Raw genomic sequence first — 15,421 nt, 5'->3', positions numbered from 1 at the left:
CAGTGGGTAGCGCTGCCGCCTCGCAGCATAAAGGTTGCTGGTTCGAGCCTCGGCTGGGTTAGTTGGCATTTCTGTGTGGAGTTTGCATGTTCTCCCATGTTGGCATGGGTTTCCTCCAGGTGATCCGGTTTCACTTACAAGTCCAAAGACATGTATAGATTTATCTATAGGTGAATTGGGTAGGCTAAATTGTCTGAAGTGTATGTGTGTGAATGAAAGTGTATAGATGTTTCCAAGTGATGGGTTGAAGCTAGAAGGGCATCTACTGCGTAAAACATATGCTGGATAAGTTGGCGATTCGTTCCGTTGTGGCGACCCCTTAATTAATATAGGGACTCAGCTGAAAAGAAAAAATTAAATGAATGGACCTTGTTAAATATAGTAAATATATTTGATTTTTGACAATATTTTCAAACTCCTCATGGCTGAGCTGATGCCGATATCTTTTCAGTTTGTGTGTTTTTGAGAAGTGTTCATTTATAGGTCAATTTACAGAAAACGTTTATTCCACCATTAGTGTTAGCTTCATAATAAATGTAAATTAAATTGTATCTTTTTTTACTGTAGGTATACTATTAAAACACAGAAAATTCCTACTTTTTACTGTTGGCACACAATAAATAACCGTTTTTAATATAAAAACCCTTAAAATAATAGAAAATGTTTTGCGTTTTTGGTTACACCATCAAAAACAAAAAACTTTGACTTTCAAAAGTCTGAAACAAGCTGCCTGTACTATATATATATATATATATATATATATATATATATATATATATATATATATATATATATATATATATATATATATATATATATGGGCAATTCCATGCAAATGTCAACCTTGCCATAAAAAATAATTTAGTTTTCACCAAAATAGACAAACCGTTTCTACATTTTTTGTGTTAGCAAGTATTTTACAGTACTGTAAAAATACTCGTAAATGTTTCTGTCAGTATTTCAAACTATTATATTTAATTTGCCAAAATCACACAAGTGGCTATTTCACAGCTGTCACATCCATAACAGAAATGTGTCACATCCATAACGACACTTTTTCTTCATAAATGCAAAAATGTCAAATAAAATAAAATCAATCATTATAATTCTATAGTGAGCCGACTCATACCTGTTTGATGAGCATTGTTTCTTTTGGGTTGTGCAGTTTAACTGTCAGAATTTCTAAATAATCTGTTGTCCATTGTAAATTCGCAAACTTTTTTTGTCACATCCATAACGCATGTTCATTTTCCTAATTTAAAATATAAAACATGTTTACATATTGATATTTTTCTGCTACCATAACTCTGTGGTGAGCTATTTTGGAAAATATAAACAGAAGTTTCAATACAATGTCAGCATATACTTTCTGTGTGAAATTATGTTTTGAGTTTTTACTGCAAATGTCACATCCATAACGCTGGAATTGCTCATATATATATATATATATCTCCGAACTGACACTGTAACCTTCTATGTAATATGTATGTACTACAACCTTCTATGTAAAGCTCCTTTGACATAATCTAAATTGTAAAAGTGCTATAGAAATAAAGGTGAATTGAATTGAATTCAGTGCGATACTTCTGGATCGCAGCCCTTTCTGTTAAACACGTGACCAATCATAGGCTCTTACCAACTCAATAACACTCAAAAAGCAAGCGGGATAATGTTTACATTTGTTTTTTTCCTCTAAATGCTCATGTTGTTCTTTGCATGTATTTGAGTTTCGTTTGATGCACAGTGTTTTCTTTGAGCAGGTAAATTTTACCACATAAATGTGTGTAAGACTAACAGAGAATCAAAATGTGACCACTTGGTATTTAAAGTATGGAGCAACCATTTTATTTATCGATGTTGCGTCATCTTTTTTAACTCTACCCTTTTTGCAGCATTGTCCAACAGAAATTTGCATGCTCAAACTCTAATGTGACTGCAGCTTTAGCCATGCCCACCTGCTATTTACATACACAGAATTAAAAAAATAAATTATGGTTGACAATTTATTCCACAGAAACTATATATTCCATCACTCTACACTACATTAATAATAGCCCTAAAGTGTCCACACCTCACAACACTCGTCTTTATGCATGCACTGTTGAGCCAAAATGCAATATACACTAGACTGTCTAAATATTAGGACAGCTAATGATTTGTTAAATATTTAGTAGATGCTCCTAAAATGTTCTTTATTTCCATCATAAATAGTCTCCACACCTCATAATCCTTGTCTGCACCACTGGTCTGTTACTGTCAAAATGTGTGAGTGTCTTCTATTCATGTCGCCTCTCATCTCCAGTGAGAAATGCGTGCATTCATTCAACACATCTTATGAAGGGCAGATGAGAGAGCGCATGTGCCTTCTTATGTGGTATAAATGCGCTGCAGCAGTTTGTCCTGACACATGGTAACATGTCACAATAAAACTGATAAAAGAAGGACCTCTGCTGGAAGCTCCGCACTTTCCCCGCATCTTGACGGACCTTTAAAACAAAAAGGAACAGGGAGTAGCTTCAGGACATTCTTGACTGGGACATCACGAACCGACGAGACGACACCAAACGTATGACAAATGAAAAACACGTGACACGGTCCACTATGATGTTTGCAAGATCTCACATTTTGCTGCGTGCCAGATCTCAGAACTTTTCTTAACTGTTCTCATATGAGATCAAAACGTTGGGCCTTTACACGACAAGTTTTGGAAATTAAATCGACTTTCCAGTAACAGCTTATTTTAATTTGAGAGCAGATGATAGTTAGCGCAGCGATGTTTAGCATAGGAATATTAGCACAACCTGTGTTTTCGACGCTAAATGCTAAATCTTTGGTACATCTGGCTATCAAAGGGTGCTGTTTCACTGTTGAAATTGTTCAAGGCCTCCAAACGCTACAGAGAAGCCAGATGTCTGTGTCTCTGAGTGACAATCTTCTAACAGCGCTGCTTTATTTTCATTAATTTGTGGAGCTGTTTTGTCTTGGTTCTGCGCACAAGCTATTTCGCTTTTGTCAGCAGTTTAGCTAATACAAGCTATGTGCGAGAGTGGTAGAAACGTGGAGCTTCAGAGACAAATATGCTCAAAACTGCGACTGTATTTATGCAAAACTACCTTGATTATAATCTCAAGAGATGGAAATTGCACGAGGAGACAATCCGCTCTCTTAAATCCGACTAAAATTACACCTTTCTCCACATGCACAACAGTGAGGAGGGCTAGAATCTTATGCTATTGTCCAAAACATCACTTTAAAGTGTAGACATGTCATCGGGATGCAATGAAAACGTGGAATTTAGTGTGATCCCACACAACCATGTGTGGGGTTCCTCCGCCGTTGGAAATTGCGAGTTAAATATGTTTTGTCCTCTAAGGATGCAGCCAGTGCATAATTAACATTCCCTGGCTGTTTACAGTTGATTATTTAACTCCGTGGTTTTCCCTGGGAGCTGGTGATTATGCTGCTGCTTGACTACTAATAAAGAAATCCCTTTGAAAGTCAAGGCTCATATCAGGGAGATTTGGCAAAGAGGAACCAGTTATTAAGAGACAGAAAAAAAAGAACAAAAAAATCAGGATCATCTTCACGTTCAGCTTAGTGCAGTGAAGCCAAAATGATAATCGGCAGAGAAGGATAAGATAAGACATTAAATTGCACCACAAGAAGATTTTTGTGAACTTTTTGTAAGTCCATTATTAGTTGTGTCAATGTGTAAAAGTATAGGTGATTTTAAATACAAACAGACAAATAAACAGATTGATTAATGGACAGAATGATAGAACAATAAAGACACTGTAGAATGATAGATAGAATAACGGAGAGAGAGAGAGAGAGAGAGAGACAAAGAGAAAGAGAAAGAGAGAAAGAGATGGATTGATAAACAGTTCAATAAATTGAACAACAGACGGACGGGGACGGACGGACGGACAGACATAGAATGATAACAATACTACAAATTGAATGATAGAATGCAAGGAATGCAAAAATGATAGATAGAATGTTGGAACAACAGATAGAAGGAACAATAGACAGACAATGATAGATAGAACAAATGACAGACAGACAAACTGACAGACAGAATAATAGACAGATAGACATACAGCCACACAGGATGATAGACAGATAGACATACAGACAGTAAGACAGAATGACAGAAGGCGGACAGAGAGACGGATGGATGTACAGATAAAAGATGAACAGACTATAAGATAAGATAAATAGAATGATCAAAGTAGAACTATAGAATTATAGATGGAATGATAGAACAATAACAATAAAACAAATATAGCTGCAAGCAGCCATTAAGGGGCCAAGCACTTCTTAGGCAGAATGAGCAAAGCAGTCCAGACGCCAAAAGCAACAAGGTTAGTAAGGAGCATCAGACAAAGTGAAACATTTAGTTTTTTAATACATTTGAAGTATGTAATGGCTGACAGACAAAATGGCTGACCTGGAAAGATCAGTCATCGTCGCATTCAGCATGCTCCGCTGGATGTAGAGACCAATTTTATGAATTTTGGACAAACGGTTGAGAAGTTCTAAGCAAAAAATGGCATTTTTTGTATCTCTGGACCCCGGGGGGCAGAGCACCGAAACACTGCAGATAACCTCAGACTATAGCAGGGTATACGCAGGAATAAGCTTGAAAGAATAAATTATGCGGTTGTTTTGAGCGACAGGTTTCAACCACTGTTTAAACTTGGAGTACGTTTAACACTGTTTAAACTTTGAGATTCTCCAACTAGGAGTACGCAAACTTACATTTTCCCATTTTGCTGTCTGTTTCGCTACATGTGAAGAGCATCACATCACCTGTCGTTTGTTGCAAATTACGTGACTTCACCCAGACAGAGGAGCTTGGCCAGATGAATTCCATTCCAACTTGAATTCCATAACTTTTGGTCAGCATTGTCTGTAGGTCATGTGATACAATTTTTGTGAAAAATCGGGCACGCAGCCTAGGACAAGTTCGATAAAATAGGTTTTTCCAAAAATCGGAAATAGCGAAAAAATATTTATGACATAAAATGATGTAGTAAGATGCGTTTAAATCGGCCTGATTCAAGGAATCAGGAAAGAATTCTGATTGTAGCCCATTGGGTCCAAAAGTCACAATGATAAACATAAGTGAAGTTTTAGACAAGTGATGGCGCTAAAAAGTTTGAGTTAGAAACTTCATGTTTGCTCTACTTAATGTTGAGACTGCACTCTATAATTGTGCCAAATTAAACAACTTTCGAGCATACGGTTTAATGGGCTGCCATTCAAATTAGGCGGAAGAAACAGAAGGAGGAATAATAATAATAATAATAATAATAATAGGAACGCCAACGAAAACAATAGGTGCCTACGCACCCGCGTTGCCTGGCCCCTTATTAGAATGATAGAATGTAAGAAACGATAAAATGAAAGATGAATGTTAAAACAAAAGATAGAACGTTATATAGAATAAATGACAGACAGACAGAATGATAGATAGAACAAACAACCGACAGACAAAAAGACAGACAGACAGATAGATAGAACACAATAGAATGAAAGGCAGACAGACAGATGGAACACAATAGAATGAAAGACAAACAGACAGATAATCAGATAGACAGATAGACTTACAGACCGACAAATAGACAGACAGACAGACAGACAGATGATTAGATGGATGGAGAGAGAGTTTCTCAGAGAGAGAGATACTTCACATAAACATTGTTTACAGTTTGGTTGAAGTGTATAAAGTATGTCAAAGCATTATCGCATTCAGATTCCGAAATCTGCAGCTGGACAGCTTGTAGTGTCATGTTTTCTCTCTCTCTCTCTCTCTCTCTCTCTCTCCCCACAGTCCTGCCACATGAGTATACAGGCTTGCTTGCCAGTGTTTACAATTTGATAAGTGCACACAAGTTAAAGGCTTGTGTGCATATCTGCTGGTTGGTATAAAACAAGCAACCACACACAAAACTAAACAAGCATATATTGCTACTTTTTGCCAGAAACATGCAATTACTTGTAGTTTTCAGATCCAAGCACTTCCTCTTTTTACACGTTTTCTTTTCCTCTTTGAGAATCCCATTCGGAGAAATAACCACATGTTGCACTGGAAGGGTCTCAAATGTGGTGACGGGAACACAGTTGATGAACTATTAAAATTCCTCTGGGATAATATGGTTGTTATACACCAAAGCCATAAGGATCAGTGTCACTTTTCTTTAAGAGATACAGTAAACACTAACTGGACTACTGAACTGACTGAGACTGTCACTTGGCACTTTACTGTACATTATAACAATCAGTGTAACGCCATCAATGGACATTTTATTGTTACTCCAACTACTGCTTATTACATTATCCTTCGTAATTTTAGGGTCACTAAGATATTTTAATACTTTTCTTTATGGATGGATGGATGGATGGATGAAGGGCGGACGGGCGGACGGACAGACGGAGAACAAAGTAGTTGGATTGATGGATGGACTATGAATGAATGGATGAACAAAGTAGTTTGATTGATGGATGGATGATAGATGAATAGATGGAAGAACAAAGTGGATGGATGGATGGATGGATGGATGGATGGATGGATGGATGGATGGATGGATGGATGGATGGATGGATGGATGGATGGATGGATGGATGGATGGATGGATGGATGGATGGATGGACAGACGGATGGATAGATGGATGGATGGATAAAGTAGTTTGACTGATAGATGGATTTTGAATGGATGGATGAAAGAACAAAGTAATTGGATTGATGGATGGATAGATGGATGGATGGATGGATGAACAAAGTAGTTAGATTGATGGATGGATGTACAAAGTGGATGGATGAATGACTGAATGGATGAATGGACAAAGTTGGATGGATGGATGGATGGATGGATAAAAGAACAAAGTTGAATGGATGGATGGATGGATGGATGGATGGATGGATGGATGGATGGATGGATGGATGGATGGATGGATGGATGGATGGACGTCCAAAGTAAATGGATGAATGGCTGAATGGGTGAAAGTACAAAGTTGGATGGATAGATGGATGGATGGAAGAACAAAGTAGTTGAATGGATGGATGGATGGATGGATGGATGGATGGATGGATGGATGGATGGATGGAAGAACAAAGTAGTTGAATGGATGGATGGATGGATGGATGGATGAATGTCCAAAGTGGATGGATAAATGGATAGATGGATGGATGTACAAAGTTGGATGGATGGATTGACAAAGCTGGATGGAAAGATAGATGGATGAATAAATGAATGAATGAATGAATGGATGGATGGATGGACAAAATTCAGCCAATGGTGTAATATTTTGAAACAAAAACCACCTTTGCAAGCTTTATGACAGCAAAACTAGTAGATTCTAGCCTGTTGAAACAAAAATGAGACAGTTGTCGATCTGTAATCTTATCATTGCTCATCAAAACCCATAAACAAAAGACAGGAAATGAGGGTATGTTTGATTTGTAGCCAGTGGAGCGAAGGAAAAGTGTGTCCTATTGTTGTGAAGTCACACAGGGACTACAACTCCTGAAAAACAAGTTCAAAATAGACTAGATCATATCTATACACCACCGTCTCTCAATTCCAATACCTACACAGGATCTGGATTAGCCTTGACCTCATTTAAGGATGTTTATAGAACAAATCACAATTATTTGACGTGCATCAATGACATTTCCAAGCGTCAACAAGTTCACAGAGGAAGGTTGTTATTAACACAAGTTTGGGTTCAGACGCCGCACAATCAAAGCCATTTATGTGAAATCACACTTGGAGAACAGACATGGTTTATTTTTGCCATCTGGCGAAAACACTGCGCTTTTGATACGGCCAACAAAGTAAAAATGCAGCAGACTGATGGAAGCCATTGCTCTCATTGAGTTAATCTACAATGAATGAATTATGAATCTATGCATGCATATGATGAATGTTTAGTGCTTATGTTGCTTTTTTTACTAGCCTTAATTTAATACATCTTATCTTTCTATCAATATAACTAACATCAGCTGTTCTATAGTGTCTCTCATCTACAAGTACAATTTAATTAGTGCCTAAAGCTGCCACTAGATTGCTTTTAGAAAATAAAGAGGGCTCACATCACTCCAAACTTCAAGGCACTTCAGTGGCTGCCCGTTAAATTTGTAATACATTTTCAAATCCTACTTTTTTTTTAAATCTCTTTACTGTCAAGCACACACACAACTATTTGAACTGCTGCATCACTCCCACGAGAAGTCTAAGGATACATTCATACTGCAAAGCTTAGTGCTTAAAGATTCATTTTTCTCAGATCTGAATTTTTATTTTTTTTATTTTTTATTTTTTGCATGGCTGTTCACATTGTTATATATATGGCCAGAATCAGATTTGGAGAGTGAACACTAAACAGATCATAAACCGACCTGCATGTGCAAAAGTTCAGTTATTGACAGCAAAAATAGTCTAATTATGCACAGAATGTGTATACTATGTGAAGTAAGCACGTTGTCAGATTAGGTTTAATATGATCATTGCTCTTTTCACAGACAACCGTGAACTATAAAGGGTTGTTCTGCTACTACTAATGTGTTTTTCGGCATCTGAAACCTAAAATAAGTCTCTTGTGATTGAAAACACTGATCATTCGTGATTTATGACAAGCGCGGTGCGTGTATTTCTGACCACTTGTGTGGTGAACTTATCAAGGGTTAATGAGCAGCCGCAGACTGAACTGTGAGTTGGTTTATTTTCACATTCATATCATTTTCAAATGATAGTCTTTCATATTTGTTTCTGTTAATGTATTAATTATTTAATTAGGCTATTTTGTGTAGGCCTACGTGTTTTATTCATTTTACATATGCAATTTTTATGGACATATTTTTATATTAAATCTAACTGAACAATATATATTTTTAAAAGTTAATGGTTAATGATTGGTTAACAAGCGCATAATGCCTCCCAATCATCCCCATTCCCCAAATTGGCTCCATCACTATCTCTCCACTCCACCTATAGCTGGGGTGTGGTAAGGACACTCGGGTCGTTGTCCTGTGGCTGCCATCGCATCATCCAAGTGGATGCTGCAGACTGGTGGTGATGTGGAGAGACGCCCCCTCATGATTGTAAAGCACTTTGGGTGTATGGCCATACACAATAAATACCCTATAAATACACACATAACATTACCATGCATCAGACAACATCAGTGATCATTTCGTTTACAAAAAACCAGACTTTATTAATCTAAGACAAACTCCAATCAAACACAATCACACTACTGCTATTTCAAATTTAGCATCATCTCAAAGAGGAAGAATAAATGTGATTCAATACACAACTGCGGCATAAACACTTACAGCCTAAGGCCACATACTTTGAAATTCTTGACACTCTTTGATTTGTAGAAGTGTTTGGCTCCAAAGCACATATCTTTGAATTTGGGACCAATTTCCCTTTCGTTTAAAAGAGCATTGTTTGACATCAGCAGGCTCTTCTGACAAATACCAGATAATTGCGGAGCATTTTTTACATTTTCTGCAAAAAAGGGCAAAAACTAGTCATCAAGTCAGGGTGAATCACGGTTATTGACTCATAACCTCCACTTCAGGCAGGATGTGAGCTGCTGGTTAAGTGTGCTGAATGAGAAAGCTCACATACCTTCTATGAGAGAGATACTGCACACAGTGTGTTCACTTCTTAAACCGCACTGCATCAAGGATCGAGGTCAGACTTTCCAGAGAGGCATTCAGGATAAGCTGATAACACAGGGAGTAGCTAGAGTGTGGATAAGACCACCTGTGTGTTTACAGAGGATATCACAAGGACATGCTGATGTGCAACTTTAAACAGTGTAAGCTTTGCTTGCGTTGCCAATTGTTTTTGTGCAGTGAGGTGGATGTGGTAATTATTGGCTTTACTGAATTACTTTAATGACAGTGTTTTCTATCATGCTTACTTGACTTTTAAAGGACTTTAAAGGTTAAATCAAAATTGACCATGTTTATTTTGCTTGCACACATCGTTATTCATTAGGTAAAGAATGAATTTGTGCAAGTTAGCCCACTGAAAAAAATATATATGTTTTAATAATCTTCAATCAAAGTCTGACCATTTGCTTCTGTTTGTAGTGATGGTCCTTCTCCGTTTGAGTTTCAGTCACATTCTTAGCCACGCCCCTCTTACCATTAGTTTGATATGAGGGAATGATGCGCAATAAAAAAGCCCCACCCCTACTCAATATTCCTTTTCAGTTGGAAGTACATTAACATACTGAACTAAGTCTCAGCAAATTCTGTTTCATGCTGACTTTAAAGATGCCCAAAGTGTATTTACTGTATGTGTTTAAGTATGTTAAATTGGTCTTTGATATCTACATAGAAGGTATGTGGGTTAGGTAAGTTAAAGAAAAAAATCTGTAAATGTTTTTATATGTTCAATTTGTTCATTTATAACCACATGAATTATCTCTAGAATAGCTGTGACGTCATTGATGACGCGCGAAATTAAAATACAATATCGCTATCGAACATCAGAATGTTTCTGTTTTATGTTGTTTATAATTGTTTAAATCAGCCAAAATAAGAAATGTCGAACAGCTTACAGACTTCCAAATTTTTGCTCATAAAAGGGGGTGAAAGTTCAAGAAACTGGCAAAAAAAAATGAAGAAAAAGCGGCATGGAATAAACATTTTTTCAATACATCCATGTGTACAAACTGTTTTTTGAACGCAATAATCCGTTTGACTGCACCAATAAAAATTATATACAGGCCTAGCTATGTGGATTATATGTTAATGTGTTATAAAAAAATCATACAATCACCACCACACTTATACAAAATCCAGGAGAATATTGATAATGTACCCTCCTATGTAATCGCTGCAATGAAATGTCTGTCTTGTGTTGCAATAATCCACGTGTTTACTGGCATCTCGGCAGAATAAAGAACCGTAAAGTTAACATAGAGATGCGCAGTGAACGTTTGTTGATGTTAAGTTCATTAAGTTCATTCCACACACAAAAATAAATAAATAAAATATATTGTAGACTATGTGTTCATGCCTTTGTATGCTTTCATTGGTTATTTCGTGATGTCTGGAAGATATCCGCAAGAAAAAAAGTGAAGTGTATAATGTGTACAACTATTTGTTAATGAATGCTACAGAATACTGTATTATACAAAAATGATAAACTGTAATAAGTAACGTTAGTGTAAACTGTGGTGCATTGTGATGGTGTACAATTAAAGCAAAGAAAACTGAAACCTATTAAATAATTTGTTTATTACAACAGTCGTGTCATACCACAGCAACAATAATTACTACAACAGTTTATGTAATTATCTATAGTATGCTTCCAAACACTATAGTATTTATTTACTATAGTATTTTTATGTAGCGTAATAGCTTATACATTATTATATATCTACCGCCTCAAGGACAGGCAATAATATACGACATAAGAATCCTAACATGCCCAACATATGTGGCTATTTTCTATATCTCTTTTGAAATAATTTAGCCAAATCCATTTGGCTGTGCCCACACGTACATGAAAAACAGGCTCAATAAAAAGCATTTATTTGCCATTTTTAGCATCCATATGCACCTTTTAGGAATAGTTTTAATTTATTCATAACACAAAGCAGATGTTTTCTTTCCAATGCAATCATTGTGGATTTTCAAGCGGCAAAACTTGTGCACTACATTTCACTTTCACTTTACTTTGAAAGTGAGCCATAATATTGAAAATTACAACATACACTAAGAAATAATAAATAAACAGTTTTCATATTTTCAAATACTTATATTATAAAATGTAAAATTTAAAGATAAAAATATATAACAAACATTATGCAAAATAAAATAATAAACACTTATTCACAACATTTGTGCTACCACTTAAGAACTGATGAGTTCAAGGCCATGGAATGAAAAGGCCTCTGCTGTATCTGTGATCACACAAAGGAGGTATACACAATTTCAGCTGTATCGCCAGTCCCCCTTTTTCAAAGTAACAGCAAGCAGCTACAAAGACATCTAGAGGAACATTGTTACAAAAGTACTATTAAACAATTCTTGTATGTTCACCTGCTGAGAAACAAAACTTTAAGGGATAGTTCACCCCCTAAAAAATGAAAACCTATCAATATTTACTTTCCATCCATTGCTTTACTCACAAAAGAAGATATGTTGAAGAAAGATAAAAACCTATAACCAATGACTTTGTTATTAGGAAAAAGAAATACTGAAGAAATCAATGTTTACAGGTAACAACAAAATTTGAGTGTGTTCAACAGCAGAAAAAACTCAAACAGGTCTAGAACAAGTGAAGGGTGAGTGAATGATGACGGAATTGTCAGTTTTTCCCTTTAGTATCAATTGATTACCTCACCTTTACAACATTTTGACATATTTGCCTAATTTGTATTGTGCTTTATACAACACTGAAAGACTTCTGGTATCATTCATTCAAAACAAAAGGCTGCAGTAGTGAGAACACAATCCTATCTTTTTAATTGTATCAATGTGATTTAAAATCTGCCACTGCTCAAGGTCACTCAGTTCTGTGGTAGTTCAGGAAAGGACTAGCTGACAATCAATAATATCATGAAAATGCTGGCACCTGCACTATTGGCAACCCTGGGCCCTCAAAACAAAGAATCAACTAAAATATAATATAATGAATCAAAATATCAGTTTGCTTGCAACAAACAAAAATTGTCTGGATGCACATACAGTTACTTTATTAAACAGCTGCCAGTGTAGAAATATGAATTTTCCTGAGAGTGACCTTTACGCACTTACCCTGATGTGTCTGAGAAAATGAAAATATGCACATCAGCTCTCAGAACTACATGGAGTAAACAAAAACAGCGACAGAGAAACTACAGGTTCTGGGAAACACTCATCACTACATCGTTCTTTTTCCAAGTTAATTAGGTTAATTTAAATGTCACAAAGCTGTATAGAAGTATCTTGAACAATATCTGGTAAAATATGTTTACTGTCATCATGGAAAAGATCAAATCAATCAGTTATTAGAGATGGGTTATTAAAACTATTAAGTTTTAAAATGTTACGAAAAAAAATCTCTTCGTTAAACAGAAATTGGGGGAAAAAATAAACAGAAAGGCTAAAAATTTAGGGGGAGGGGGGCAATATCTCTGACTTCAACTGTATATATATTTATTTGATGCATTTTTACAGCAGTTTCATTTAATGGTTGTTTTCATCCCTAATGTAACAAATGGGTAGTAAATTTGCCCAGTGTTTCAAGTTTCAAATCGAATTTCAAAATAAAATAGCTAGTTGCTGAAACAGAGAAAAGGCTGTGGCCAAATAAAGACTCAAAATTACCCCAGAGTGGATGAAAACATAATAATAGTCTAGATCAGGGGTCTGCAAACTATTTTGTAGCATAGACTGGTGTTCGGGTTAATATTTTTTGAGAACAATGGGGGTATGTGAAAATGTACATGAATTTACATCTACTGTATATGCAGTCAACAAGCAACTAAAACAAACTATACAACTCACCATAATAGAGTGAAAAGTTTGTTTCTCACTTATGCTAGAGTAACCCAATCTTAAAAAGACGGGCGCTGAACCTGCCACAAATCGGCTCTTGACTGCAGCTCTGGTACCCTATGCCCTATTTATTACCCTATTCGACTATAACTGAAATATGTACTACATTTGAATTTTATTTTACTACACAACTGTTAGAAAAGGATGTTCTATATAGTATGAATGTTAGTAGTATGAATGGAATTCGGATACACTACATCCGCCATTAGTCAACATGACTAACCAGCATCAGTTGAGACGCTTCACTCCCATCCCTGAATTCTCTTACATAGCATTATGGGATAACATAGCATCCATGAGACGCACACCTTAGAATCTTGCCAGAAGTAGTAAGTCATCCCAGTACTTCATCCATACTGTTTTTGAATACCATAAATTCGGACATATAACTGTTTTTAACATACTGTTTTTAACATACTATTGAACGCAGCCATAATGTTTTGACTTCTCATTCGGCAATGTGCACAGATATATATGGATACTGGTTCTTAAAGGGATAACTCTAAGTACATCTTATATATAGAGTATTTTTGCATTATTGTGGCCTGGTAGAAACCTTTTCTAAACCTATAGTGGTTCACAATTCAGGGGTTGGGGACCCCTGCTCTAAATACTACATAAAATGACTGACTCTCACATCCCAATGCCCACCATCATTCAGTATCTCAAATACATCATGTCAAATTCAGGCTGAAATCATGTAGTCTGAATCCAGCAAAACACGAAAAACACTGTTTAATGGACTGACACTTGGTCTGAATGGGTTAACAAACCCAAATGCCTGGTGCTAAAAACTGGCTGGTTTTATACCTTCACGTTTAGCAGTGGCTGTATTTCTTCTAAACCTAGAGGACACCCAAGTCGATGCCTCTAAAATGGTCACACTCCGTATCATACGCCAAAACAAGTCGTGGACCATGGGGGATAGAGTTGGATGTCAAATAGCTTGTATTAAAAACAGCTTTGCTTAGAAAGTAAATCCAGACAGTGGGTGGAGGACCAGACTTGCCCAGAGCAAGTGGCTGGAGCTTAACAACTCATTCCTGAACGAAAAGCATAAAACCTTCAAAAAGCTTGAAAAAAAAAAAGTGTAGTTCTTTATGCTGGATATGAAAAGGTAAACTCCAGAGGATGCTTAAGATGTTAGCGAGGTGACTGTAAACATTTGCAAACAATGCACCAGCCCCTCTGAGTTGAAATGATATCTAGTGTCCAAAAACTCTATGTGCAGATTAAACAGTGCAGCTATTTAGTTTACTTCCATTTTAGGCCACAGATTGTTGAATTCCATTTTGAGTTGAACTGTTGTTAGTTTGATACAATAAATGTCACACAATGTAATTGTTAGATTAACAACAAATTGGTTTTGGTCTCCAAGGCAATTAAGTTGTCACATTTTCGATGCTATCTCATCTTTCACACTCTTTGAATAATGTTTAAATAGCGGCTCATAAACCTTCCTTTTGTTTAGTTTTTTTTTTTTTTTTTTGCTTGTTTTTTTGTTTCTGGAAGATGCAACCAAGTGGTCAGAGTTTGTCTAGTAAGCACAGCATTCTTGGTAGACACTTTAATTGCAAACTCCAGGCAAAAAAGCAAACACACAATGATGACTATAAACAAATAACAAAGTATTGTGATTAAATAGAATTAAAATATCACATTTTTATGAATTTTCTAATGAAAAATCTCATTGGTTTAGACACATTTTAAAATTATTTTTAATTATTTGCATTTCTATCAGAACAAATGAAGAGTTCAGATGCTAAAAACTCTAAAAGCCGTTTAAAATTTCCTTAAAAACATTAGCTTTTTGTCAGGCTCCTGTGTGTAGGTTCAGTGATTTCAAGT

At 36.1% G+C, this 15,421-nt stretch overlaps 1 protein-coding gene and 1 long non-coding RNA gene across 26 annotated transcripts in view; both read right to left on the bottom strand.

Moving 5' to 3' along the window:
* The window catches only part of LOC147839429 (uncharacterized), a 382,751-nt gene that overhangs the window by 221,645 nt on the left and 145,685 nt on the right, over positions 1 to 15,421 (bottom strand). The window lies entirely within an intron of this gene.
* The window catches only part of LOC147832305 (uncharacterized), a 214,569-nt gene that overhangs the window by 188,844 nt on the left and 10,304 nt on the right, over positions 1 to 15,421 (bottom strand). The window contains exon 4 of one of the 25 annotated variants that reach the window (XR_015518757.1): positions 1,669 to 2,486. The exons of 23 other annotated variants lie outside the window; for them this stretch is intronic. The gene's annotated coding sequence lies outside the window, so the exon portion shown is untranslated. Of the gene's footprint in view, positions 1 to 1,668; positions 2,487 to 8,708; positions 9,147 to 15,421 lie in introns of those variants that run through there. One more of the 25 variants, XR_015518758.1, reaches the window with a different exon arrangement.

The sequence above is a fragment of the Danio rerio genome, chromosome 20 (genome assembly GCF_052040795.2).
Source record: "Danio rerio strain M-AB ecotype USA chromosome 20, GRCz13ab, whole genome shotgun sequence".
Lineage (NCBI taxonomy): Eukaryota > Metazoa > Chordata > Actinopteri > Cypriniformes > Danionidae > Danio > Danio rerio.
The sequence above is the reverse complement of the archived record's forward strand: the minus strand, read 5'-3'. Positions and strand labels throughout refer to the sequence as shown.